The following is a 7,884-nucleotide window of genomic DNA, read 5'->3' on the forward strand; positions in this document are numbered from 1 at the left end:
AGAAAGGGGCAAAGGGACCAAAGGACGATGGCACAGGCCCTTTTCGGGTTGTCACTGGTTTCTGAGCAGTGCGGCGGCCTGGACCCATCCCAGGCGCTGACTGCGTCTGGTACAAGGGGGAAGAATCCTTTTCATTGTTTTGTTCGGGTATAATTCACATACAGTAAAACTCACCCTTCTTCGTGCACACTTCTGAGAGTCCTGACAAACGCATGCGGTCACATAAGCATCGAGATCTAGCTCGTGCCATCACCCGCCAACTCCCCTGTGCCCCTTTGCTGTCAGCCCACCCCCACTCCAGCTGCTGGCAGCGGTCGACTGCTTTCTGCGCCTGTCGCGTGGCCATGTGGGTGGAACCGGAAAGCACGTGGCCTCTGGAGCCACGCGGCGGACCCGAGGCTCGCCTGGCGCTGCGGCCTCTTCCCTGCTCGGTAGCGCTCCGCGCAGGCATGGCCTCAGCTGACCTGTTCCCCAGACGAAGGACATTCGGCTGTTTCTAGTTTTTCCTTAACCAAGTTCTAAAAAGTTGCTTCTCAGCCCAGAACAGGCTTCACGGCCACCAGCTCCGGAACACAGCCCTGGGGCCACTGTGTGCTGACATCTGGGCAATCATGAGAATCCCTGGGGGGTGGTGAGGCTCGGGGACCCCGAGTCTCCGGCTGGTACTCACCCGGGGCCATCGGACCCCCGCCCCCGCACGCCCCGGCACTTGGCAAGTCAGGGTTGCTACGAGGCCACCTCGAGTCTCAGGCCTTCTACAAATGGGACCTGGGGTCCTGAGGGTGCCTGGGGGTGGGCTGCTTCCTCCTCTGCACCCCGCCCACCTCCACCACCTCCTCGCGTGAGTGGCACGCAGGGGCGGCACACAGGGGCTGTGCCCGCCCTCACCCAGCCCCTCCAACTGGAAGAGGATGGAATGAATGATGTTTCCCGGCAGCCGATGAACTGAGCACGAACTCGACTCAGGTGAGGGAGGGACGCGGGGAGAGGCCCCTGCAGCTGTTCCTCAGCCCCTCCGGCCAGCCGTGCATCCCTTTGTTCCCGAGGGAGGGACGGTGGGGCTGGACGGCCACTGGGTGCCTCTCCGCCGCCCTCCAACGAGGAGATCACTCAGGCCCTGATACGATCACTGCGGGACAGGCGGAAATTGGAGTGTCCCTGGTGCTTGATCGCGCCCGCCGTGGCCGCAGGGACATTAGCGGCCAGCGTAATGGCCCGCATTCAGCTCCCCTGGCGGCCCCGTGACCTTGGCGCCTCGGAGCCCATTGCTGTTTTAATGAAAAATCAGGAGTTAGGGAACGGCTGTGGCTTGGAGCGGGGAGAGAGGGGGTGGGCTCTGTGCGGCCGCCCTCTGTGCATCTGTCCACGCTGACTGCAGGCCGCCCTGCTCCCACCTCAGGCCACCCGGCCACGCTGGCGCCGTCATGGTGGGGCCCGGGGACCCCCGAAGAGACAAAGATCCCCACCGCCAGGGACCTTGGGTCCTACCTGTGGGGAGGAGCTGCGGGCCCTCAGCGGAGGGCAGGGTGGGGAGGAAGGCCGTGAACGCCTGTCATGGGGGTGGGGAGGAGCCCGCAGGGGTTTGTCCTCACCGCCAGGACAAAGGGACGCTCCATCCAGCCTGGGCCAAGGTGCCCACGCCGACACCCACGCCCCGGCCCCGGTTTCCCCGTCTCAAATAGCTCTGCCCCCCTCTGGCTCCCCCAGTAAGAACCGACGGCTTCACTGAAGCACCTACTGTGTGTCCTCAGTGTCCGCAAAGCACCCCGTGACCCTGGGCTGCCATTCACCCCGTTTTCAGGGGAGGAGGCTGAAGTGACGCCCGCCCACCCCCCCAAGATCATGCAGCAAAAGGAGCGCACACCGCCGGGGTGTAGACCCTCTGCCTGGGCCAGGGGTGTGTCTGTGAGCTCTTTCCCAGGAGATGGGGCTCAGCGCCAGGCCCCGCTCCCTCACCTCCCTGCTCTGAACCATGCCGCCCCCTCTGGGCGGACAGCTCCCCCAGGCAGGGGCGCCTAACCCAGCAGAGCCCCCCTGCCCTGGTCTGTCTGCACCCACCTCCAGGCCTACATAGACTCCAAGCACCAAAGTCAAGGGCAGGGCCCCAGCTGGGGACACCTCCCGGCCCTCCTTCGGCTCACAAAAGGCTCCCCAGGCGCCCACACCCTTGCAAGCGCACACAAAGCACAGCGACCCCAGGCTGACCCTGGTGTGGCCCAGGGGGGATTCCCAGCCCAGCCCTGAACAGGGCAGGGCCTGCTGGCAGCCAATGGACGTAGGGCCAGGAGAGGGCCCACAGCAAGTGGGCCTGCCCACCACTCTCTCTGGCTGGGCTGGGGTGGGGGACCTTCCTGCACCTTCACACCGCTTCCCAGAGCATCCAGAGATGGCAACGGCATCACGGTCAGAGCTGGGAAGTGAGGCCCTGGACTCAGGTCGGGGGAGGAGTGGGAGAGATGGCGGAGGGGTTTTAGATCCAACGCCCCCCAACCAGACCCAGGACTGTGGCTTCCCTGGGCTGGGGCCTCTCCCAGATTGAATCCTCTGGCCAGGGCTCCCCCTCCCACCCAAGTCCAGGGCTGATGGACCAGGCCAGCTACCTGCAGGAAGTTTACTGGGAACCTTGGCCTTGGCCCCTCCTGTTGCCTCTTAGTTCTGTACTTGCTCCTCCTCGGCCTCTCCTGGGATTCGGGAAGGAGGGAGCCCTCAGCTTCACCTGCTCCAAGCATAGCTCAGAAGGGCCACCGTCCTGATGGCTCACTACCTCCTTGTCACTCCAGGTCGACCCCCACTCTCTGAGCGGGAATACACCTGAGTGGCTTCCTTGGGGACAGTCAGTCCCGCTCTGAGAGCAGAGAGAGAGAAAACAAAACACCCAGTGATGATGGCCGACAGGCCCGGGTCCTCTTTGGGGGCCTGGACTCCCTAAGGACCGTACGTCTGTGACACTCTAACCCTCACAGAGGCCCCAGGAGGCAGGAGCTATCATCAGCCCCATTTTTCAGACCAGAACACAGAGGCACAGAGAGATAAAGTGACTTTCCCAAGGTCACAGAGCTCCCAAGCCAGGGGTCCAGGATGCAAACCCAGATAATGAGTTCCAGAATCCATGCCCTTAATCATCACACTGACTGTGAGGGTAAACACCTCCCACCTTCCACTGCCTTGTTTGTTTTTGGTTCTGTTTTTTTAATTTATTTATTTATTTATTTATTTATTTATTTATTTTTGGCTGCGTTGGGTCTTTGTTGCTGCGCGCGGGCTTTTCTCTAGTTGCGGCGAGCGGGGGCTACTCTTCGTTGCGGTGCGCAGGCTTCTCATTGCGGTGGCTTCTCTTGTTTCAGAGCACAGGCTCTAGGCACGTGGGCTTCAGTAGTTGTGTCACACAGGCTCGGTAGTTGTGGCTCGCGGGCTCTAGAGCGCAGGCTCAGTAGCTGTGGCGCGCGGGCTTAGTTGCTCCGCGGCATGTGGGATCTTCCTGGACCAGGGCTCGAACCCATGTCCCCTGCATTGGCAGGCGGATTCTTAACCACTGTGCCTAGAGTGGAATAATAGAATAATAATTTCTATTATTTCCTAGTCCTTTTTAGAAAGGCATGGAACTCTAGTCCCATTTTCCTGATGGGAGTACTGAGGCATGAAGGGTTAAATTGGCACCCTGCCACCTCCAGGGAACCTTCCTGGTCTACCAGTACTCACATTCCACATCCCTCTGTATCCTTTTGGGGACCCTCACCCACACAGCATGTGCTCTCACTTCTATAAGAAAGCTTGGATGGTTCGACCCCCTCCCCCAAGATGGCGTGTCCCTGGAACCTCACCTTTGTATTCTTTCTTTCTCCTGGAAAACTGCATGCAGTAGGTACTCAAAAATGCCGACCTACTAGATAACTTTGGGGTCACAGTGAGACCGTACCCAACAGTGGAGCTGGAGACCAGGCGCCCACGTGTTCCCTGGGGCCCAAGGGGGAAGGGAAGGCAAGGGTGGGGGAGGGGAGGGAAGTGAGCCGTCACTCGCTGAGGGCTCCAACAGCCTGGCCAAGCCAGCTGCTCTGCCTACATCTCCCCCGTAACCTTCAAGAGCCTTGAGTCAGATGGCCTCCCCACTTAGAGATTAGCAAAATGAGACTCCAATCGGTGAAATTACTTGGGAAGAGCCCGCAGCCTGCAAGAGGCGAAGTTTGAAACGGGCTCTTGACGCCACATTGTGCCAGCCCCGGGATACCTGGCATGCGGCAGGTGTCAACAAGCATCAGAGGACAGAAAGCCTCACTGCAAACACAGCTGGCAGCCGTCCCAGAGGGGAAGTCCAAGGCCGGGCTGCAAGGGCATCAGCTTCCCCAGCCCCATGCGTGCAGGTTCAGAGCCCTGTAGGGTCGTTAGTCGTCCCCCACACAGAGGGCAGATGCAATTTATAAAGTGGGTCTTGGACACTCCTGCCTCCGTTCAGTAGATGATTGCAGGGTTTTGGCGGCGTCCGCTGTATGTGGGCTGTATGTTTGGTCCAGAATGACCCACCTTTGACAATTTCCGCCGGGTGCCCGCAGCAACTAACAGAGTCAAGTCACCCCTTTGCCAGGGGACATACCCTCACCTGGCCAACCGGGGCTGTCTCAGGACCCAGAGGGCAGGGGGAGCTGGGGGACGCTGCAGCCGTGCACACTGGCAGTGACGTTGATCCTCCTCCATCTCCTGGCCAGGTGGTCTCTGGGTGTTAAGCCAGTGAAGGCAGGAGGCTGGGATGGGGCTGAACCTCTCGGAGGAGAGGAAGGAGTGAGCCCCCCGTGCTGGAGGGAAGCAGGGAGGAATGGGGAGTGTTTCTTCTTCTCCTGTTTTCAGAGCCTTCTTCCCAATCCAGGGCACTATGAATAGCGACCACGTCCCAGCCCGGGTCACCTGCACCCCTCTGAGAATGCCCCCGTCCCCTTCAGGCACCTCCATGGTCACCTCTGGCATCCTCTCTCAGGGGCCATTCTCTGGTCCACCTCCTGAGTTAGACCCTGGAGCCCAGATTCTGCTAATGGCCAGCTCCTGAGTGGCGTCCCCTCTCTGAGCCTCAGTTTCCTCATCTGTAAAATGGGTGCCTGTGCCCCAAGGTATGTTTTCTGTGAGGCGAGGCCGGTAAAGCAGTGGGTACAGAGCCTGGTTGGAGAAATGCCCCATGGCAAGGAGCCACTATCATTAATGACGTAGCTGGGGCCTCACCCCTCACCCCACCCTCCTCCAGCCATCCAGGGGCCCTGGCCCCCAGCCCACCCAGCACAAACCCACCCAGGTTCTCTTCCTGAAGCAGAACAGTGCTCACCCGCACCTCTGCTCCAAAACTTCCAAGAATTCTTGTCCACCAAGCCAGTCTCAACTCCTACTCTGCCTCCAAGGCTTCTGTGGTTGCCATGGACCCAAAGACCTTGCCCAGCCCCACCCAGGCAGCTCCCAGCTAGGGAGGCCTCCGTTTGTCCATGTGCTTAGGTTGGCTCGTGGCAGGAAGGACAAGGGGTCAGAGCCCGGGGAGGGACGGACATCGCCCGTGAGCAGGACAGCTTGCCTGATACGCAGTGAGGAGAGACCCGGGAGGTCCCGGCAGGTGGGGCCCCCGTGCAGGTGGCCCTGCTCTGTGTGTCAGAGGCCCAGGCCTGAGGAACATCCAATAGGAATATCCTACTCACAGTAAGCGTTCCGGGGATCTTGGCCCTGCTTATAAGCCCACGCATGCCAAGTTTTTCCTTGTTAAATAATTAGCCACACAGGTTTTTAGGAGAGAGTTGGCCAAGAGTGTTCAAGCTGCATATAAATAGGACAAAGAAAGTGGAGAGTCAGCATTTCTGGGTTTGCTTTCACCCCTGGAAAGCATTTCAGGCCCATGAATGTCAATCTCCATGTGCTCATGGGCAACATGGTGATGAAACAGGGGACAGTGTCAGGGCTTAGTTTCCAAATCCACGAGGGATGCCCATTCTAGCTGCCGAAGGCCTTGGGACCGTGTGCAGAGCGGTGCGGCATCTCGAGGACCGTGGGCTCACTCAGCATCAGGACCACCACCACAGCAGCCAGCCCGGGGCCCCAGGTATCACCCCAACTCCCAGGACCTCTGGGAGGCTGAGTTAGACCCAGAGCCTCGCAAGCCCGGGTCCCCGGACCGGGCTCTGGTGGTGCCAACGTCTTTTACCATCAGTGACCAACAAGAACAGGATGTGTGACGGGCCGTCCTCTATTCTGACCTCATGTGACTTTCACTCTCTGGGGGTTTAGATGTCCTTTGTTTTATGAACTCGTGGTGACAGCGGGTGGAAGTTGGGTGTTTGTTTTGTTTGTTTGAGGGTCTTGACTCAGTAAAGGAAGAAGTGAGCCACTGTTCGATCCCAGATGGCTGTCTGCACTTTGTTCTGGGCGCTGAGGGATTCAAGCCCTAGAAAGCAACATGTTCTGGGCCATCCTGGGTATCTCATCTGCCACCACCATACCAGCTCCTATTTTGACGTGAGCAGGGCAGAATTTCCACCCTAAGGAGGGAGATGGATGTCTCCTAAGTAAATAAAGAATATGGTTTCTGGTGAGTGTGCTGAATGTCACACAGCAAACAAGCAGGGGCAGGGACTGAGAACGGCAGGGAGGGGTGGGCCCCTTGAGCTGAGGGAGGGAGGGAGCGGCTCCTGTGGGGAACAGCAGGTGCAAAGGCCCTGGGGTGGGATGGAGGGGCATGGCTGGGCAGAGGGTGCACAGAGGACAGTGTCTCAGCGTGTCCACCAGGGTGCGGCGGGGTCAGCGGGGCCTGATGCACAATGATGCCATCACTTAAGGGGCGGGCGGACACGGGGAAGAGCGGGTTTCTGGTTTGGACACGCCAATTATGAGCTGCTAGGTAATCTCACAATCAAGGTTGTAAGAGGTACGGGACTTCCCTGGTGGTCCAGTGGTTGAGACTCCACGCTTCAAATGCAGGGAGCATGGGTTCGATCCCTGGTTGGGGAACTAGAATCCCACATGCTGTGTGGCACAGCCAAAACATTTTAAAATTTTTTTTAATTTTTAAAAAGAAAAAAAAAAGGTTGTAAGAGGTTGACACGTTGAGGCGTTGAGTGGGTGGCTGGACGAACACAATTCTGGATCTCAGGGTGGACGGGTGCCCAGGAGCCATGCCCACATGGGTGGCATTTGAAGGGCTGGGAGAGGTCCTGGGGGAGGGGCATAGATGGGGCTGAGCCCGGTGCTCCCAAGGGGGAAAGAGCCAGAAGGACCAGCACAGGAGACGGAGAAGGCCCTGCCCAGAGGGAGGAGAAGCACAGGTGGGGCCAATGCTTTGGACCGGAAGGCTGAGAATGAGAGCCTTTCTGATGACGGACTCTTGAAGCCGGAAGTGAGGAGGAGGAGTTTGGAAAGAGATGCGGGGAGGGGAGTGAGCTCGGTCGCAGGTTGCTAGGACCAAGCCCACGTGCAGGGAAGCTGATGACCAGGCAAGAGTGAGGGTGGCTTTGGACCTGTCCTGCCCCAGACCTGAGACCAGGTGCGTTCTGGTGCCTAGACTCACCCAACCGTTCCCCCTGAGCTGTGTGCCTCCCTCTGCTGAAGCCCCCATGGCTCCCCAGTGCCCTCAGGTGAAGTCCAGCCCCCGTCCTTCCCCAGGAGGCCTGCGCTCCGGCCTTGACCTTCTAAAGCCCCTCCAGGATGCCTGCCCCCCTCCCCTGGGAGGGGGCAGGTCAGGCTCACTCCTCACTGGGGCCACTCACCTCTGCCCCCACCAGACCTCAAGCTCCCAGAGGCCTCGACTGTGTGGCCAGCCCGGCTGGGGGTGAGCACCGAGACACGGCCGCAGAGCCAGAGCGCGTGACAACTGGGGGAGACTGCCGGGGTCAGCCGGGCCAGCCACATGCCCTTTGACCTCCCACC

At 59.6% G+C, this 7,884-nt stretch overlaps 1 long non-coding RNA gene across 1 annotated transcript; it reads right to left on the reverse strand.

The window, feature by feature from the left end:
* Positions 1-2,085: 2,085 nt before the first annotated feature.
* On the reverse strand, positions 2,086-7,645 carry LOC309633201. Its single transcript, XR_014247382.1, has 3 exons — positions 5,306-7,645; positions 4,595-4,787; positions 2,086-3,538 (listed from the first exon to the last, which is right to left on the reverse strand). It is a non-coding gene; the product is annotated as an uncharacterized lncRNA (long non-coding RNA).
* Between the last annotated feature and the right edge of the window lie 239 nt (positions 7,646-7,884).

Source organism: Balaenoptera borealis, assembly GCF_965194805.1.
Source record: "Balaenoptera borealis genome assembly, chromosome: 8".
Taxonomy (NCBI): domain Eukaryota; kingdom Metazoa; phylum Chordata; class Mammalia; order Artiodactyla; family Balaenopteridae; genus Balaenoptera; species Balaenoptera borealis.